Below are 19,953 nucleotides of genomic sequence, written 5' to 3'. Positions count from 1 at the left end.
AAAATATGATTTGCAACAACTAAAATATTTTTGAAATTTATTTTCAACGGATCACAATGTTTATTTTATTCTTTATTCGTTTTGAACATTGGTCTTATTAGACACCATTTTTTTTTCTTATATTAATCTAAAATTAGTAATACGTAAACCAGATAAGCAAAAGTATGTTTATATAACTGTGGTTCGATAAGGAATACCTGTCTAGTGAACACAGTAAATCAGTTGAAATTGATTAGAGGAACAGGCGCACACGGAGGCTCCCTGTTTATTTAGTTTATAAATTAAATTTGAGCTGCAAACAAGCAAATTTGGCAAACACGTATCCCCGTTATGGGTCTATTACTTGGACAGAAGTGTGGCCAAGTGTCGAGGCGGCAAGTTTGTGCAACGGAACTGTGCCCATAAATAAAATATGGCATCCGAGCAACGAAACCACCGGACCACTGGATTCGCTATCTTTGTGGTTGCTCCATGAGAATGAAATGGTCTTCCGGAGTTCGTGGATTTTTGCTACCCACGACCATTGTCACATGACAAATGCTTGTTGCTTCTGTTCCGAGTCCGAATCCTTTGCTCCTGCAATTGTTATTTTGCTAGCCTTGTATTTTCGGCCATTCGGCGATCCATTTGTATGCTGGCCATGTTTGTTGGCTACGGCGATAAGTCATAGCTGGCACGTACCAAATTTATTTGTTCAAGTTTGTTTGCTTAGCTCGTCGGCTGCAGCTGCGATCCTGCGGCCAAGGAAATGTGTATGCCGAGTGCCTTGAGCAATTGCATTAATCGCTGGATAATTTACACAGCAATAATAATGTTTGCCAATGACGAATAAATACTTATTGAATTAACAAGAAAAACTGGCCCGCAAGGCCATTCTTATCAAGGTTCTCGTGATTGCTAAAAATTAAGGAAGTGGGACAATTCAACTGTCTCGGAAATGCAAATTTATTGTGGTGCTGTATAATTTAACATTTTTGTATTCTAAGCTCATGAGCACAATAATATGGAGCATTATGAGCTGGGTAAAGATAACAAGCTACTGAGTTCAGTAGTATCGAATGAAAAAATGGGAAAGAGCTTTAATCATTATATTTACAGAAGTATCTAAAAGTAAAGTATCTCGTTTGCAAGCCCATTTACTGACTCTCTTGCGAGGTATCCCATTTTCAAGTCAGCTTGTGCACAAAATATCGCAGTATGCGTTTGATGGTGTGCGCTTGTTTATTGCATTGCCCACAGTAAAGAAAACATGCGCCGTATATGCAAATTTAATTTGCACAACCACACACAGAAAAAGAGCACGCACACACACGTGCAAAGCCTAGGTCATAGTCACAGATGTAGCATACTTTTCAGCGCCGCAGGACATTAAAAAATGGACTCTGGCTGCCTTTCCCCGACTTCCGCCGTTCGTCGCCACATTTGTTTATATGAAAATAATCACACATGCAAATTAATAATTTCATTTCGCTTTGCAGCCACACATATGAATTTTTCCCGTTCTATTGTGGCAGCTGAAAAATAAACTTACGGGGCACCCAAATCAAAAATTTAGACCGTTAATAAAATTGCGCGAGTAAAACGTGGCCAAAGTTCCGGACTTTCGTCCATGTCGAAAGGGGCCGGCTTATATAACAATAAATAGATTTTGTTTGGCCAAATCTGTTGCGCATTTGTTTTTGCTTATCGGGGCGAATAATTTATGGGCTGGCATAAAAATCCGCATTTCATTCTGGGCTTAGTGGCTGGATTGGCAACTGGCGGGCGATTTATCAATTTGCCACTTTAAAGCTGTTTCGCATTTATTTTGTTTGCATTGTAGTTTTTAAATAGCAATAATAACTGTTAATTTACATGCCGCAAGTGTCAACAGGCCGCTGGCCATTTCCAATTACGAGGTCCCAGTTTTTTGTGTTTTTTTTTTGTTTCATTATTGCAACGCCTGTTTTTTTTTTGCCATTTTTTTTTATTTGGGCCCCAACTCCTTTTTTCGTGTTCATCGGTTTCATGTTTTTCATGGCCACAAAGTACTTTATAAAATGCATTGGCATGCAAATTATGTTAAGCTCGTGAATTTATAATTTAATGAAGACACTTTATAGCCATAATTGGCCCCCCGTTCGTCCACCACCCGAAAAATCTCAGCTCTCCCTGTTCTCGCGTAATATTCTTCTTAATTAAATAAATGTGATCCAGCGATTGTGTTCATTGCGGTGATTGTATGCATTTTTTACATTATTGCGGGGTACTTTTTGTCGAATGCATAATTTAATTGCACTTTATTCGCTTTAACAGAAATGTTCGAAAGGTCCTTTCATCTCGTTGCCTTGTTGCTTTTGATATCCAGCTTCGAGAATTAAGTCTCATCCGAAATCCGGGAGAAAGGTGAGTCAAGTGCGGAGCAGCCAAGGCATTCGGTTCGCCAGGGCTTCTTCAACTCGTAGAGAAGGTTATGCCATACCTGATTCTATGAATTTACGCGTACTTCAGTGATATTAAATATAGTAAATAATACTAATTACTATTACTAATTACATACTATTCTAAAAACAGGTCCATTTTAATTTGGTAATAATATTTTAGATATATTTTGATTCTAATGAATGAATTTAAATTTTGAATATTTCTCCTTATATGTTTATTCTGTTTAATTAACTTAGCTTATATGTTTGAATATAAAAAATCTCAAAAGATTGTATTATTTAAAACTATTACATCGTAGCTTTTTTACAGATATTTGATTATGAATATGATTTGATTACCTTATGATTCGTTTTTGGATACATGTTTTGAGTGACATAAGAAATGAAACGCATGAACGTCTTCCAAATAATTTTCCACCATTCTTCATTCTTGCGTGTGTTTCAATTAACTTTTTGCCGTGACTCCAAAAGATGCGGCGAGTGAAATGAAAATGGGAATGAGGATGGGGATGAAAATGCAGCTGAGGCTTCGCCTTGTATGATAAGCAGCTTCTTCGCTTGTTTGAACATAAAAATGCAGCGCTTAACATAAATTACGCATCCTGGCAGGTGAAAGACGTGTGTGTGTATATGTGTGTTCGGATGTTCAGGTGCGAGGCAAGTTAATTGTTAAGTGTTTGCCGACTTGTAGTTTCGTGCAGTGTACTTGCAGCTCCAGGATTAGCAGGCAAACTTTTTCCATCGCCTTTTTAGTGGAGGTGGAGGATATCGTTTCACAAAGTTGCTTCAGCCGGCGAAATTTCCGCAATTTATGTGGCAAGCTTGCCGCGAAAAGACCCAAAAAAAGTGGCAGCGAGGAAGACTGTAAATTATAATTGCATATTTTCATATTTTACAATTGACGGCGTCATCCTTGTTGCGGCTGCTGCCAGTTTAATGAGAAACTAAGTGTTCGCACTTTTGCTATGCATTTAAATTCAAAAAAACTCTAAAATTGAAAACTAATTTCTTTGTCTTTCAGCTGCTTAAGTTTGTATTGGCATTCCATTTAAATTCCGGGATCTTTAAAGAATCTGCAGAGGTGCCACAGAATTAAGTCCTGTTTTATCAAGCTAATATTAGTACTTTTCCAAACCCAACAAAACTGCAGTGTAAATTGTTCTTAAATTTAGTTGAAGTTAGAAAAGAGCCCTCACCTTTAAGCTGTTCATTTGCAATAGCCTTTGTGCTATCACGAACTTAAGTGGCTTAGAAAAAACGAATAGAGTGCAAGGTTGGGAAAGCGGGTTTCCCAAATTCTCTTTGGCCAGTTGGTAGCGGCAATGGAAAAAGTTTCCAGTCACCTCAGTGCACACACATTTTTATAAACATCTAATTGGCAAGAGGGAACACGAGTGTGACAGTCGAAGATTGGCTGAAAAAAAGGATTCCATGTGCCCGAGGGCCTCCGAATGCCTGACTATTGTTGAAATTCGGATCGCCTTGTGGCCAGTCTCCTTTTCCTGCGGAAATTATTTCACACTTGAAACCATTTTCGTGAAATTAGTTTTTCTTTGGTATTGTCAAGGTGCAAATCTCAATTGACCCAAGGGAAAATCCTAGAAAAGCGTGAAACTCGGGCACGTCTCAGTCAAATGAAGTTGCATACGTATGAACCAATCGAGAGTTAATGCAGATACAATCCGATTAATGTTTTATGATTTCAGGCACGATTTTCCATTTCACCTACAACCTCCGTTTTTCCTTAGGTTTAGTTTCAGTGTTCTTGAATACTCTGTTTTTTATAATTTAATATACATACATATACTTATTTCGATGATTATTATTGACTCTTGAATCATTTTTACAAATTGGCAAGACGCAATCATATGTAGTAGGAATTTTAAAATAATTATTTCACTCACCACAATTTCTTGCAGTGTAAATTGCGCTTCTTGAAAGATATTGCATTTTTAGGCCCACCCTGGAGGCTAGTAGACATGAATTTGAATTTTAATTTCCAAAACATCTTGCTCTCCCCCAACGCCGTTTGAATTGGAATATAAATCTATTGGCCTTGGGAGTGAAAGGATTTTTCAAGATAAATATTATGACGGTGGACTCCTGCCTTTGTCTGAATCCTCGAGTCGAGGACTTGGCACTCAAATAATATAATTTTGGGACAATTGTCGCATCATTAAGTGAAGTAGCTGCGGCCTGTTGGCCATTAAAACTCCATTCTACTTAAAAACAAGAGAGAACGCTATAGTCGAGTTCCCCGACTATCTGATACCCGTTACTCAGCTAGTGGAAGGAAGAAGGAGAGTCTTAAACACTGACAGTTTTTGGCGTTTTGTAGGCGTTAGAGTGGGCGTGGCAAAAAGTTGGCAAATCGATAGAAATTTACAAGACTAATACAAAAATGAATAAATATCAAAACATTTTTCAAAAGTGTGGGCGTGGCAGTTTTGGACGGTTTGTGGGCGTTAGAGTGGGCGTGGCACCATGAATCGACAAACTTGCGCTGCGTCTATGTCTCTGGAGTATGCTTAGTCTCAACTTTCTAGCTTTTGTAGTTCCTGAGATCTCAGCGTTCATACGGACGGATAGACGGACATGGTCATATCGACTCGGCTATTGACCCTGATCAAGAATATATATACTTTATGTGGTCGGAAACGCTTCCTTTTGCCTGTTACATACTTTTCAACGAATCTAGTATACCCTTTTACTCTACGAGTAACGGGTATAATCATGTTTAACAGTCCAGCAGTAGCTTTTCTTTGTCTTTCGTGGAAAGCGGCATGGATTAATTTTCCATTTCGCCAGCAACTAATCCTGTAAACTATTCCGCCTGCCCGCGATGTCTAGCTCTTTTTGAAGTAACGCAGAACTTTCTGTTCTTAGCCAGCGAGTTTTCCTGGCAATTGTTAAATGCAATTGAATTTATAAGCGGGCATAATTAAAATTAGGCAGCCGCTGCCGAAGATAAAAGTTTTTGCAAGTGTTGCACTTCCTTTTCCAAAATTCGCTTTTGAGTGGCTTGTAAGTTTGCTCCTGTTCGGAAGTGGATTGTCCTGGCGATATTTTCAGGATGCCACTCTAAGCAGACAAAGGCTGGGCTAGAAAAATATGTGCACAGGAAGTGTTATTCATTTCAGTTGAATTTAGTTTCTTAAGCAATTAATATTTTTTTGATACTGGTTAGATAGTGGAAAGTATTATTTTGTTTCTTATACAAATTTGAATTTTTTCATCATGTTTACTTACAGGAAAATGATAAGTATCCATTGCACAGCAATAACAAAATTATGATTTTCTAATCCGCGCTTTGAGTCTAATTTGTATCCTTTAATCGCCATTTATTAGATTAGAAACAATTAGTTTGACTTTATTTGATTAAGCTTGCAATACCAGTTAAGGTATTAAGTCTATCAGCCGGAAGTTTATAAGTACATATTTTCTTCTTTTTTCTTGTTGATAAAATGGAAAGCATATATAAAGGGAAGCCTATGAGCCACCTCATCTCATTTAGAGAAAAATCCAGTCTTAATCAAATGGAACTTAGAAGCATTTTAGTCCTTCCTGGCGCTCTTTAAGGAAACTTTCCATTATATGTAGCCACGTTCTCATTAGGAAATTTTCCAATTCCCAGAATGCATAAACTAATTTAGCTGAAATGTTTTTGCTTACAAATGGGCTGCACATCCCGCCAGAGGATTTCATCACTCCGTCAGAGGAAACTGCTCGAACTTGGCATGAAAAACAAACGAATTTCCAGAAATCATCGAGTGAGGAACTCGGCGACGGGATCCTGAAACTGAAATTCTTTGCGCTCGCATTACAGGCGACGACAGCCAAATGAGTCGTCGCCCCTGGATAAAGATGTCGAGGCTGACGTGGATGTGGATGTGGATGCCGCATGTGGCTGCCCCATGGTGCTGTGAGTGAGTTGCTCCATGATGGAAATGCCAAATGGATTGTGTCTCTTTATGGGAATTGTTGTATGTTGTTCTCCTCGAGCTTAGTCTTAGTTTCCGCTTTGTTTTTGCCTGCTGCCTGTTTAGCTCAGCAGATTAGCAGCTCTACTTAGATTGCGGATTTCTCGGAGAGGGATTTTTCTTCACAGATCTCTTTTATTTTTCAAATATACTACGAATTCACTGAAAAGACGATTGTAAAAAGGGGCTTATATATATAATTGTCAAAATTGTTAGATTATATATAATTGTCAAACAGAGCAGTAATCAATAAAATTTTAGTATCCACAGAATTGGTTGCTTCAAAGCTAATCATGGGGCATATTAAGCACAAACAACATTTCCCATAAAAGATATTTAAACCATTTGACGTTTTTGTCGTAAAGGACTCGCATTGACATTGTTATTCTCGCAGCTCTTTTTATATTAGCCAAATTGTCAGGATTTGCTATAAATATTTTCTTATGTAATTGGAAAAGCTTACTAACTTTGTATATAACAGTGATTAATTTTATTTTCTGTACCATTTATTTTTATTTAGACGTTAACCATAGGCGTTAAAAAAATATTTAAAATATATTTTAAGGTCTTATTTTTACTTATGCTGTATAATTGAACAACAGAAAAAAAAGCTGTTAAGCAATGCAATTATAGTTCCACAAATGATTCCCTGGTATGAGTGAAAATTGATAAACCTAAAATGTGCACTTCATTCGATTTTACTAGAGTAGGGCATTTTGATTAACTGAAACCGTTGGTCTTCAAGCATCGACTTGGCTGCCATTTAAAATAAAAATCGCATTTAATTAAGATTAAAATTTATGCCAAGCAAACAGAGCGCCAAATGGCTTGGAGCTATGGAATAAAAACATGACAAGAGGAAACAGCAGAGGCAAATAAATACAACATGAAATAAGGATAAAAACGCAGATGAAACCAAAGAGCAGTAGATTTAAATGCAGTTTGTTGCAAGGATATTTTTTGTAAACTTTACGCATTCGTCGCGAAGCCTCGAATGCTGAATGCCACGCCCCTGCGCCAGCCCCCGCTGTATGTTTGGCATTTCGGTTACGAAAGCCCGAGATCACGAGACCCAAACGAGCAACATTGTATGGCCCGAAAGAGAGGTAGGCGGTATGGGGGTCCTTGAGCTCCGCCGACGAATGAGAGTGTCGAACCCTCCGCCACCCACCGCCCACCACCCACCAGCCCACTGGTGGCGCCCCCTCAAGGCCACCCGCCAATGTGTAGGCGACATGGACGAACGTCGTTGGTTGGCCGGTTGGCTCCTATGTAAACGAGCCACGCATGTGTACCATCTGTGTGTGGCTGCGCCGTGTGTGTGAGTTTGTGTGTGCGTGTGTGTATGTGTGTGTGCGTGTATGTAGGTGACATGTACTGTGTACTGCAACAAGAGTCCTGGCAATGGCCAAAAAGGCAGCGGAGTAAATGCAAAATCTGTAGGGAGCCCACACCACCAGCCCGGATCCGACCGAAACCGCTGTGAAGCCCCGGAAACCCACCAGTGCAACACAGCAAACATCATCGAGCATTCAGCAGGGGAAGCGATTACGCTGCAACATGTTGCAAGGGGAGGAGTTAGCGCACGGCTGCAGCAACCCAGTTTGGCTCACCGTGGGAAGGCTTTAATTTCTAGTCGAATGTTTCGTATTTATCTTTATATTGTGGAAAGTAAATTGGGGAATATAATTAAATTGAAAAATGCCCATAAACTAATTAACTGCTAATACTAGACTTCCTAAAACCGAAATAATACTGGTATAACTAGTTGAGTGTCATTTGATTTAAGTTTGTTATAAAGAGATTTGATTTGAATGAACTTTATTGTGTAAGGTTCAGAATCAAAACCTGATTAGTTTTAATGCGTTATTAAATTCGCGGTTGATTATTTTGAAAATAAACTTACAATATTAAAAAATGAATATTAAAAAAGGAAGGTATAAGTCTACCTCCAATTCGGATACTTGTGTTCAAATATATAATATATGTTTATTAATATAATTTTAAAAGCCTACAGCTTCGACTTTACTATTGATACTATATTCGATTTTTTCATCTCCTTTGATTTTTAGTTGTGCGTTTATTAGGGTAAAAGAAAAACTGTTTTTGTCTCAATAACTCCCAAATTATTTCCGTTGCAAAGTTCATATATAAACATATTTTAAATATCAAAATTACTTTGTTAAGTAAAGGCCCTAATTTTGTTTTTAAATAAACAAATTTTATTTTTTTCTTTTTTTTTTAATTTCGTATATGTAACAATTTTAAAATATTATAATCGTGCTCAGCTTAATATTGAAATACGACGAAGCTTTGCCAGATCAGTAAATGAAACGTGGTCACCTATTTCGGTTCACTTAGGTGTTAATTTCATCTTATCAATTTTTTTTTAAAATAGCTTACAAAATTAATGGCTAAATAAACAAAAATTCATTTCATCCCATCAATTTATTTTTAAAATTGAAGGATTGAATGTTGAATAATATTTTTAATATAAAACAAACCATAATAATACAGAATGACAAAATATCAAATTTTTGTTTCACAATATTTTATTATTTAATATTAGTTGACAAAAAAATACATAGCACAACATAGCATCTATTGAAAGGATTAAAAAACGAATTTGCTATTCTTTGAAAAAGAAAGATGAAAGATGAAAAATGAGGTCAAAACCGGATGAATGGCAAACAAAAATGAATAAATAATATTTTGATTACGCTTCATTGCTGGCTAATTTTAAATCGGTGATTCTCCGACTATCGTGTGGCCCCCAAATGCATGCCACATTGGGTGGCAGTTAAGCCAGGCTCTTTTGCAATTAAAACGAACAATGAAATTTCGCAGTTTTCATTCGCCGAAAGCGAGAAACCGACCAAAATACCCGATCTTCCATATAGGACAGTCACATAGGGCCAGCACTATATCCAATTCGCGTAGGTGGAGCACCGACTTATGTAATACTCGATTTTTTGCTGCTCGTGCTATATTTGTTGTTGTTTAGTTTGTTTATTTGTTGTTGCTTTGCGATGGGCTGGGGAAATGCGCAAGAGAGACGGGTAGTTGCAACATGTTTGATTGCAGGGCGTTGGAAAAAAGTTAACTGCTGTAAACAGCGCAGGCCTTACAGAGAGAGAAAATGGGGGCAACTCGGTATGAGAGCGAGCAAGCGAGCGAAAGTCCTTGCGAGAGACTTCGGCAAATGCCGGCCACGTGACATTGTTGCACTTCCTGGCTGTGCGCTTGTGTGTGTGGGCGCCTGATAAGCTTGCAACGAAGCTATTAATCAAAACAGAATCAAAAAATCCGCTTCACTGTGTGCGTGCGAGAGAGAAACACGTGCCGGCCCAGTTAACATCAACAGAGGTCCTTTAGCAGAGCTCTGCTAACAACGCCGGTTGGCAACAGCAAACGTTGGTTGCTGGGTAACTTTCCACTCGGCACCTCTAATAATAGATTTTATCATTGCTCAGTAAGTTGATGCGGGGTATTTACTTCGTGTAATTAATGTCTGACTCTTTGGCGATGTTAAGGTGGTTTAATCGGGCGATTAGGTAGCTGGCTAGCTGCTTATATTAATTGATCATTTCGTAATTTGCATTTTGTGGTAATCCGTTTTCATATTGCTTGTCAATCCCCCGTGGAAATGATGCCGCATCATGCCCCTTCTTGCCGTGAATTAAGTCGATTGCAAGTGTCTCAAATGTATTCTGGCTTTAGTGCTCAGCTTGTTTGTCCAACACTTGGCACGCACACGCAGCTCCCTGTGTACAGTGATCTCCCAGTAGTCAAGATCGTTGGGTAATGGCTTCTTTTTTTTTTATAATAAAAATGTTTTATTCGAAGTCTATGATAATTTTATTACAAATTGCTTGAAAGTGTTTCAAAACTCACTATTAATTGTTTCCGAAAAGTTGCATAGTTACATACATACATACTGTCTATATTTGATTTGTTAAATGCTTTCAATGGGCCCCATTTAAAGGTCTCCACTGTATGTGGCGGTGTCCTTGTACTTTTACATAATAAATCAAACCCCACCAAAAGGAACGGAAATGAATGTAAGACAAGGAAGAGGAACACAAAGAAAAGCCACAGCGGAAAGCCATGGAAGAAAAGTGCACTTGCACGCTAACAGAATGGAACAGAAGCTGTTACCTTTTCACTGATAAGAGCCGGCAAGCGCGAACAGATGTTCGGGAATAGCCTCGGAGAGAAAGCAGGAGAAAGAGAGCAGGACAGGTATAGAGAGAGTTTCTCTCCGCTGTAAACGGGCACTGTAAAGGCGGCCAGTTGTTGACTGGGAACTAAGCCAATTGCACAATGTGGCCCGAAGTTGATGTCGTGTTGCTGCTGTTGCTGTTGCTGTTGCTGCTGCTGCTTCTGGTGCTGGTGCTGGTGCTGGTGCTGTGTGTGTTGCAACACGAGCAACTACAAGTGCAACTACACAACCCTTCGACGGCAAGGAACTTCGGCAGCGACGAGCATGTATATGTATTCCACCGAACCCACCATGTACTGCGTTTATGTGTTGCTGCTGCTGCCGCCGTGCTGCGGCTGCTGCTGCGTTTAGCTGGTGCTGCGACAGCAGAGTCGTTGCAACAATCGCAGCTTGCACATCCAGCAGCAGTCAGTTGGACGCGGCGGCTCCTTCAGCAAGGACGCACAGCTCACACAATCCCTTCGAAGGACATCAGCAGCCGACAAATCGAACGACCTGCCACAACATTCCAATCCATTCCGATACAATCCAATCCAGACTTTGAAGTCCTGTAAAGCGTTTTACATTCAGCTTACATAAATGCTAGAGCGCTGTAAAAATCGGCGCTAGAAACGCCAATTAGCCAGACATGTTAGCCATGTTTTAGTCGGTCCTTTCGCGCTTGACTTGTTTTGCAACTGTGTGCGTACGTTTGTGTGCGAGTGCCGCCCGATTTTGTTTGTCCTTTTTTTTTCTGTTGGTGTCTCACCGAGTGCCGTTTTAAGCCAAGATACTAGAGACATACTAGCGACTAGCTAATACATATTAACTTGTTGTGCCAGCGTTTTGTGTGTGCCAGTCAGCCTCTGAGTGCATTTTCATTAAAGTCAACAAGTTGCAGCCGCATAAGGTCAAATTAAAGCAGGTGAGTCTGTGTTCCCGGCCACCAAGAGCCAGGTTTTGCTAAAGAGTTAAATAAGGTGCAGGTAATATGCTCTTTTTAGAACACATTTTGTGTTGGTGAAATTGTATTAAGTGGTTTTGTGGAATACGTTAAGAACACAGGTACGAAATCGTTATTAAAAACATTATTAATGCTCTTTTTCTCTGTAGAAATATTTATTTAAATAAAGTCTTTGGAAATTTTATAAAGTGGTTTGAAAAAATACGTTACGTGCTTGTTTACTATGAGCAATCATTAATTTAGTATGTGTTTATAAAATAGGTTTTACATATAAAAATGTAAGATACATAGGTATTAGAAGGTTACGGCTCTACAGATTTTAATTCCACTTAATTAAGTGCCTTTAAAGATTTTAGTAAATTTCCAAAAATTTATTTGTTAACGTACTGCAAGTAAAATCATTCAATCAATCATTCTGTTAAAATATTTTAAAATTATTCACAAAATCAAAACTTAACAGATGTGACAAAACTTAACAAATATGTGATCGTAATTTTGATTAATATAATTAAGATCAAACAAAGAACTAGACCGTTTATTATTTTGCATTTAATAATTACAATAATCACAAGAGAATTTATAGAAATTATAATCATAAAATGAAAGTCCTGACTGCCAAAAGGTGTTGCATGGATACCTTGTAAATAGTTTAGTCATAGAAAATAAAAACCGAGGGATTAAATTACAACAAAATTAAGGTTCCATATAGTTCCATAGTTCCATATATTTTATTAGAAAATATCAGATGCCTTCATCTTTATTTGATTCACTTTGTTCAGGAGTTCACTAGTCCAAACTCAATTACAGCCTGCCTAATCCGTGTTACCAATTTATATTCAATAATATATTTGAATATTTTTCCATCTCCCCCGGCCAACATAAATTTAAAAGATTTCGTTTTTAAAAGCCCCCAAAAATGTTTTCACAAATTATGAGCTAGGAAAGTGTAGTAAATATTTCCAGAGATTAAATGACAAGTCCGCAGGGAAAATATATCTACTCTCTTAATGATCCTTTGTAATAACTCCAAATCTGTGGGCCGAGTGTATCCTGGCTGTGTCCTGGCCATGTCCTCAATTTCGGTGAGTTACTAAGGTTTAAGTAAGTAAGCAAAACGGTAGAAATCGAGTAATCGCTCTCAGGGGCACAGTTTAATATTGGATTTGTAATGGAAATCAATATTGCCCGAGGAAAATTTATGCAGAGGCCAACAAAGAAAGCATAGCATTCAAATTGAACCGAGCCAATAAAATTGCAGTGCGAAGTTTGCGTCCGAGTTTGATTTGAGTTGTGCTGAATCGTCAGCCTTGGCATTGCCAATTTCATTAGGGGCCATAAAGGGAAAGAGTCCGCTTGTAATTGCAATTAGTTTTATCGTAACTTGCAGTTAAATAATCAAAACATTTTTCCAAGCTTCCGTCCTCCCGCCTCTTTCCATTACACCCGTCCACCGAAAACTCTTTGTAATGCAAAACTTTTTAATCCGACGCCTTGGTTTGTTTACACGAACTGCCACCGCCCCACCCCCGCGCCCCGATCCCTATCACCACTCAGACAATAACAACAACGTTGACAATAAAAACAGGATTGACAGGATACACCGCAGGAAGTCGATGTGCTGATACCCTTGCACGAAATATGCCTAGAAGAAGAGTTGCAGCTTTTTTTAGGAGCTAGGAGGCAAAATATTTAAGAGTGTTACCCTTCTGATACTTCTTAAAATGATATTAAAGGAAAATCATTTAACCCTTATTTTTAAGGGTCAAAATGTAATCTTCATTTAATTCAATGCAAGAATATTCCTTCAATATCACAACCATAGCTTATTGGGAAAGAGAAAATTAGCGTTCATCCCATCTAGACCTTCTATTAATTTTATAATAAATGGAATGGAATGAAGATTTGCAAAATTATATATAGCTTTGGATTAGTAGAAAAATAAATACATCTGAAAATATTCCATCTGTAGAAGTAATTGATGATGCAGAAACTTTTTAAATATATTTTGTGTCGTTATTTTAGTTCACCCCATATACAGTGTAGCTTACTCTGCATAACACTTCCAAAACTTTCAGGAGACTTCATAAAACAGCAGTAGTTCAGACGCATTTCCCTGAGTGCTTTGTAAAGTTCGTACTAAAGTTGAGAGACTCCCTTTCAGGGTATGAAAATAAGAAAAATTTGCATATTTACACAAGACAATGTACACACTCTCCCTGACTACTGACTGAGTGACTGACTGAAGGGCCCCTGCGAGGCGGGAAGGCAGTTTTCCAGCGGGGATCGGACGGAGGATTGAGTGGGTGGATTGAGGTTATTTTGTAAATTGTGTGTAAGCCGAACTGCTGCGACTGCAGCCTGATGAACAGCCACAGCCAGAGCCAGAACCGTTACCAAAGTCCAACAAGTTGGGAGGTGGGAAAAGCCGGGGAGGCCGGGAAAGCCCAGGAAGTCCGGGAAAATATGAGGCAAATATGGGCTGGTGTAAGGGAGGTTGGGGCTTGGGGCCAAAGGGCGGTCGGTAATGGCTGACAAGGACAAGTGAAGTGTCAAGATGGAGCTGCATTGGATGCTCGTGTTGTTGTGCGGCATGAATTGGGGATATTTATGAATGCTAGTGCTCACAATGCCACAACATACGGAAGTAATTCGATTTTGTTGCCAGAATGATGATGGCCCGGCCCCAGTGACAGAATCGTAGAGATCCCAGAATCATAACTCGAACCCAAACCCAAACCAAAACCCACAGAGCTGCACAGGATGAGAGCATTTCGAGCACATTAAAAACAACTTAATATCTGTGTTGTGTATTTTATTGGGTCTCTTTCCGGTGTCGAGCCCATTATGAGGCATTTCCCTGCAAAGTAATTTAATTATTTATTTACAACATGGAAATTAACAAACATAACTCGGTTGGTCTACAGGCGACACATTGTGCAAATTATACAATGTTGATAAATTGCATAAGATGGGATTGCAGAAGCTGGGGAGAGGGGAAAAGGACATATGCGGTGTGGTTGGGGTTTACAAATTTCATTTGCATGCACTCGACAATTACAGCGTTTAATGTTTTTACACTTTATTGTCATTAACAGATTTTATTCTATGAGTCTGTGAAATTTTCACGCGATTACGTGTGTTTTTGTGTTTTTGGGTGTGTTTACATGTGTTCATATGCATATGTGGCTTGGCTAAATTGGAAATTTTCATAAAATAGTATTATGGACTATTTGTTGAGTGCACATTAGATAAAAGCTTCGCCGAATACATCTAAATCAACTGCGGTAATTTATTACAAATTAACGAAACATAAAAAGTGGTGACTGTAAATGGGCCTTATGCAATAAAATATTTACAGAAAGTGTGAGAAAATTAGCAAATACGGATATAGATAATTCATTTTATTGTTCGTAATATTAATGTTCCCATTAGGTACACTTTACTTAATATTTGTGCTAAAAACTTGGACGGGAAACAAGGTCAAAGTTTCAAACATTTATTGAATCGCAGCAATTTATGACCATAAGACCAAGTTGCTTTTGTATTTAGTGTACCCACTTACCCCTTGCGGAATATTTGCAGCTTCGCGTTGTTTATTGGCTAATCTGGGATTAGCCTAACTTTCGCACTTGAGCTCGGTGTAAAATGTTACACGACAGAAGAAATGCTCAAAAGTCACGGATAGTTAAACGCTAATGCCACAAAGTAATTTAAAACTTAAAGCGCACTTTTTGGGGCTCTCAGTGCTGTTTTGTTTGAGTTTTCCAGTAACTCCGGGAGGTTTCTAATTCCTTTGTGGCAGTAAGTCTGTGCCTAGCACTTACAGGAAAAAGTTCAGTGAAATGAGTGCACAAAGCGCTTTTGTTTCAATTGTCTGGACCTTGCTATCCCTACAAGCCCTTTGACCTTGTAAGCTGGTCTTAATTTTGCAGGGACAGTCAAACGCAAAGTGAAATATTGCATTGCAATCATTTAACACTGCCAAAGTTGATCAAGATTATTATATATGGGATATAGCTACACCTGAAAATATTATTTGAGATTTCTATGTGGGAAATGACTTTTCTTTTTTGCAATAAGAATGCACACACTTTAAACTCGCACTCAAATCGCACATTTAACCTTAGGCCAATAATAATACTAGAAGTCTCTCTAATTCCATTTGAATTGGGAATAAGACCATGGGAGATATGCAAATGTTTGGCTTATAATTGCCAACCAATTTATCGGTTTGCTTGGACACCTCAACTGTATACACTTTTCAAGTTATATTTCTTTCTTGCTTTCTGCCGTTTTTTCGACAAACAATTAGTGTGTCAAACCACAAATTGTTAAATGAATTTCTCTGCACAACTTTTCGGAGATGAAGATTTTACAATCCAGTCGGCTCTTACATAACACTGCCAAAATGCAGCTCAATACTGCAGCTCGGCTGCCAATTAAAGGAGACAAAAATGTCTTTACTAAGCCAGTTGCTTCATAATTGCTTCAATTTAAAAATGCATGAAAAGTATTTGCCCAAATGCTCAAAAATGCTCAAAGTAATAAAATGACTCGGACAGAACTCAAGACAGAGCGGGTCAAGGGAGGGCTGAAGGGAGGGTTATATGCACATACATATAGAAGGACAGAGAGTTGAATATGTAAAATTGCGTAAAATGCCTCGACTTGGCTAACATTTTGATTACCTAATGCCCATGAGCAGTTTTATTAGGCCTGTGGTTTTGCTCCTCCGATATTTAGTATTTTTCTTGGCCAGCAAGCGCCTGCATCAATATTTAATTTCATTACAAGCCAAAGAAGCCGAAAGAGCATCAACAATGCCACAGCACGACATGGCATTTGATAAATTATTTAAAATATCCACATCCAGCACTTGGGTGAAACGCATCCGCATCCGTTGCTCCTGGTCAAAGACTATTAGATGCGTTGTATCTCCGTCGGCTCGATTAGATGGACACATGGAGTGCCTGTAAATACCGTTCAACTACAGTGAAGGTTCAGTAGGTTAGACGATTTCTTCCTCAGTTACGTAACTTACAAGAACTCTTACCCAAAAGAAACTCTTGAAAAATAATCTGCTTATAATGAGCTTATAATTTAAAAAAACTCCCTGTGGAATTTAGGCCTAGAAAAAAAAATAAGTCGAATGTGTAAGTTTTTAGACACCTTTAACGCTATTTTGACTGTAGGAAGGACACTTTCCTTCCAATTCGTTCTGTCTGCGTTTCTGCTCCATTTACACCTTTGGGTTTTTGGGGTGTAAAACCATTGGCCCGGCCTTATCCAATTTTACACAATTTTAAGCACTTGGCCACGAGTTGGTCCGGCTTTAAACTGCAGTCCAGTGGAGTCCAGTCCACTCCAATCGAATCCTAGCAGACGCCAGAGACACGGCCAAGTGCATTTTATGTTCAGCCAGCAGACTGCCCTCCATTCTTACCGCTTTTTACGGCACGGTATCCCCTTTTAGTCCACTGCTCTTGGCCCGTTCTGTTCTCGTCCTTGTTCTGGGACACAGGACATGAGCACCCTGTGCGCCTGCTTAAAATGATAACGTTGAAAACGCTGGCCCGTCTACACAAGACAAATGTGCGCTATTGAGGCGTGAAAATATTCTACTATAAACACACAATACAGCAACGGCCAGACTTGAAGGACTATGCCTGGGTTCAGTAGAATGAATGTACTAGCCCTGGCAAAGACTTTAAATGTTTTAAGTATGCGATATAATCTTTAAAGATAATTCTAACTTATTTTTAAATACCTCAAAAAATAATGTATAACCTTTTTGAAACTAAAATCAAATAAAGACAGAAAATAGACTTGAGCAGATGATAAATATACAATAAGCTTTTAAAAAGATGACCAAATCTATGTGTGCTATATTTTTGAGCGCAATTATACACACACATATGAGATGAGAAAACCTTCTCCATATCCCCATGTTTTGCCTTTAGACGTGTGTAATTTGCCGTGTAAAAATGTGGGTGGCTTTCTGTTTATTTTTGGCCCTGCCCGGCGACTTCTTAAATTATCTATGGAAATTGCTAAAGGCAACCGCTAAACTGGACGCTAAGTCGACACTGATTAAGGATTTACCACCAGCAGTGACTTTAGAGTCGGAGAAACAATGAGAAACACCAAAAAGGACGAAAAACTCCCTCGAGACATTGTAAAACGGAGACGCAGCGGCGCCGGTAAAGAATAAATAATCCTCTGTCCTTAGTTTACGAACTTCAATGTGACAGAAAAAAGGAATTTGTTTCTTTTGCCTACGAATTGTGTTTTGCAGGCCTGCAATGCTACCTACTTAGTGTTTCCGCAATTGAAAGATTATCTTTGTTATGGTTGACCAAGTGCAATGACCAACGATTCCTGAATTGCTTTATTTTGGATACTTTTATTATAGTTAAGTGATATTCTTAGAAAATAAAGGCAACGAGTTTTCAATTGAAATAATTCACGTTTAAAATGTTCATATACTTGTAAGTTATTTTTAGATTACCATTTTTAGGATTTTCTATTTTTTTTCGTTGTCAAATAATCAAATTAAATTATTTGTATTAAATTGTTATTATATTATTATAATCTCTTAATGAAAGCGTTGATTGTTTTGATATAGAAGGCATTGAAAAATTATGAAGCTGAATTAAATAACTTTTCTGTAATAGCTTAGCTATTTTTTATCAAGCAGCCCATTTCCCTCATTACCAAATAGTCTTGACATCCTATTATTGTTGCAACTACCATATAGAGAGCCCCAGTTTTTCCAGCAAAAACTGAGCCATTAATTTAACTGTTTAGCACTTCGTATCGCTTTATGATCAGTTCGCATATTTATTCAACGACCAAATAGTTCACTGGTAGTATAGAGTAAATTGTATGGAAATTCTCGGCAGACAGATTTTCCCTCTTGCTCCGCGACTTTTCCCCTATAAACGCTTTTGGTGTCGGCTGCCAGCCAAAAAAAAAAAAAGTAGAGCGACAACCGAGAAGAAAGAAAACAAGCTGGAAGAATAGGGACAAAAAAAGGGCTCCAGTAAATGGCAGCAGAAGCCAGTAAGTAAATGCAAAACGAGCAGTTTTCCCGCATCAGGAAAAACAGCGACGGCAGCAGACAGTGAAAGGGACGGGGAGAGCTACGGAGACAGAGACAGCATCACAGACGGCGAAAGGGAAGGGTGCGGAAACAGAAACAAGAGCAGCGACCCAATTTCGCCAAGTAAAATCGCAGCTTTCATTAACCGCAATGCCAGACGACGGCGACAGGAGGGCTAAAAAAAAGGGGGGGCGGTGGTGGTTGGGCGGGAAAAGGTTGAGTGGGTGCCACATCCTGGTTGGGAGAAAGGTATATCTGCAAACTGTCGCGACAGACGGCGCTGCTGTTAAAATTACAACAACCGCTGTGACTAGGTGGCTGCTTGATTGCCCGCGAAGTGCCACATCGATGCAGTGGTAACTTCATAGAACATTTTGTAGCAGATACTAATTGCTGATATCAATTAGAAAAGGAGAGATTTTTGCGAATAAAAACTAAAGTAGGGATAAATATAAAGTTATTGATGGTAAAGAGAGACATATTCTAAAATCTGATCCAGTAGTAATATTTTAGAGTTTAAATGGAAAAGCCTTAGGCTTCCCTTTTTATTGCCTAGTTCTAGAGTTCCCGTACTTTTCCGGTACTTACTGTATCCCCTGCACAGAACCTTTGCCTCATTTTCTGTACACTCGCGGTCCCTTTCCCACTTTATGCCATCTCCCTCTTTCGCTAGCCTTTCATGTATCGCCGACCAGCTTTGTTTGCTTGGATTATTTATATAGTGGGTACACCAATGATTTGTTGGTGCTAGCCATTCCGTTAGTTGTAAAACTTTGGCGACGCGGAGGAGGATGGCGGAAAATTCGGCTGGGCTCACCTTGCTCAGAATTTAGCAAGTTTTCCCGCTAACTTTGGGAAAATGCCCTGGGCCGGCTTAAAGTTTTGGCGCCAGCACGGAAATTAAATGCCATCGATGGCCTGGTAAATGGCACAAGGATATTTCCGTTAAAAGAGTGGCCGATGAAAGCGGAGAAAAAAACTTAAAATTGAAAGGATATCCTACGGTCAAGTGTTTGTCATTTGCAATTAATTTCCTTTTGACCAAACGGCATCTTCCGCCGCCCGTTTTGTGCTTTTCAATTAGCAAAACTCAAAGTTTTCCCGGCTCAGACTCAAGGCAAAGCGATTTCAATAATTTCCTGGCTCTGATTCTCCAAACTGCCCCTCATCGAAGAATTTGGCTGCGCCTAAAAGCCACTGCATTTTTTATCAGGCCAATTTAAACGAATTATCCTGGCCAGAGAAATCTCAGATCATCCATATCCATGGGCACATCGATGTCC

General features: G+C 38.8%; 1 protein-coding gene across 4 annotated transcripts in view; it reads left to right on the top strand.

Moving 5' to 3' along the window:
- The first annotated feature begins 11,026 nt into the window (after positions 1 to 11,026).
- LOC6535575 (sex determination protein fruitless) overlaps positions 11,027 to 19,953 on the top strand; it is a 133,153-nt gene continuing 124,226 nt past the window's right edge. Inside the window, exon 1 of one of the 4 annotated variants that reach the window (XM_039376525.1) lies at positions 11,027 to 11,529. The gene's annotated coding sequence lies outside the window, so the exon portion shown is untranslated. The remainder of the gene's footprint in view (positions 11,530 to 19,953) is intronic. The other 3 variants (XM_039376524.2, XM_039376523.1, XM_039376519.1) reach the window with 3 other exon arrangements.

The sequence above is a fragment of the Drosophila yakuba genome, chromosome 3R (assembly GCF_016746365.2).
Source record: "Drosophila yakuba strain Tai18E2 chromosome 3R, Prin_Dyak_Tai18E2_2.1, whole genome shotgun sequence".
Classification (NCBI taxonomy): domain Eukaryota; kingdom Metazoa; phylum Arthropoda; class Insecta; order Diptera; family Drosophilidae; genus Drosophila; species Drosophila yakuba.
The sequence above is the reverse complement of the archived record's forward strand: the minus strand, read 5'-3'. Positions and strand labels throughout refer to the sequence as shown.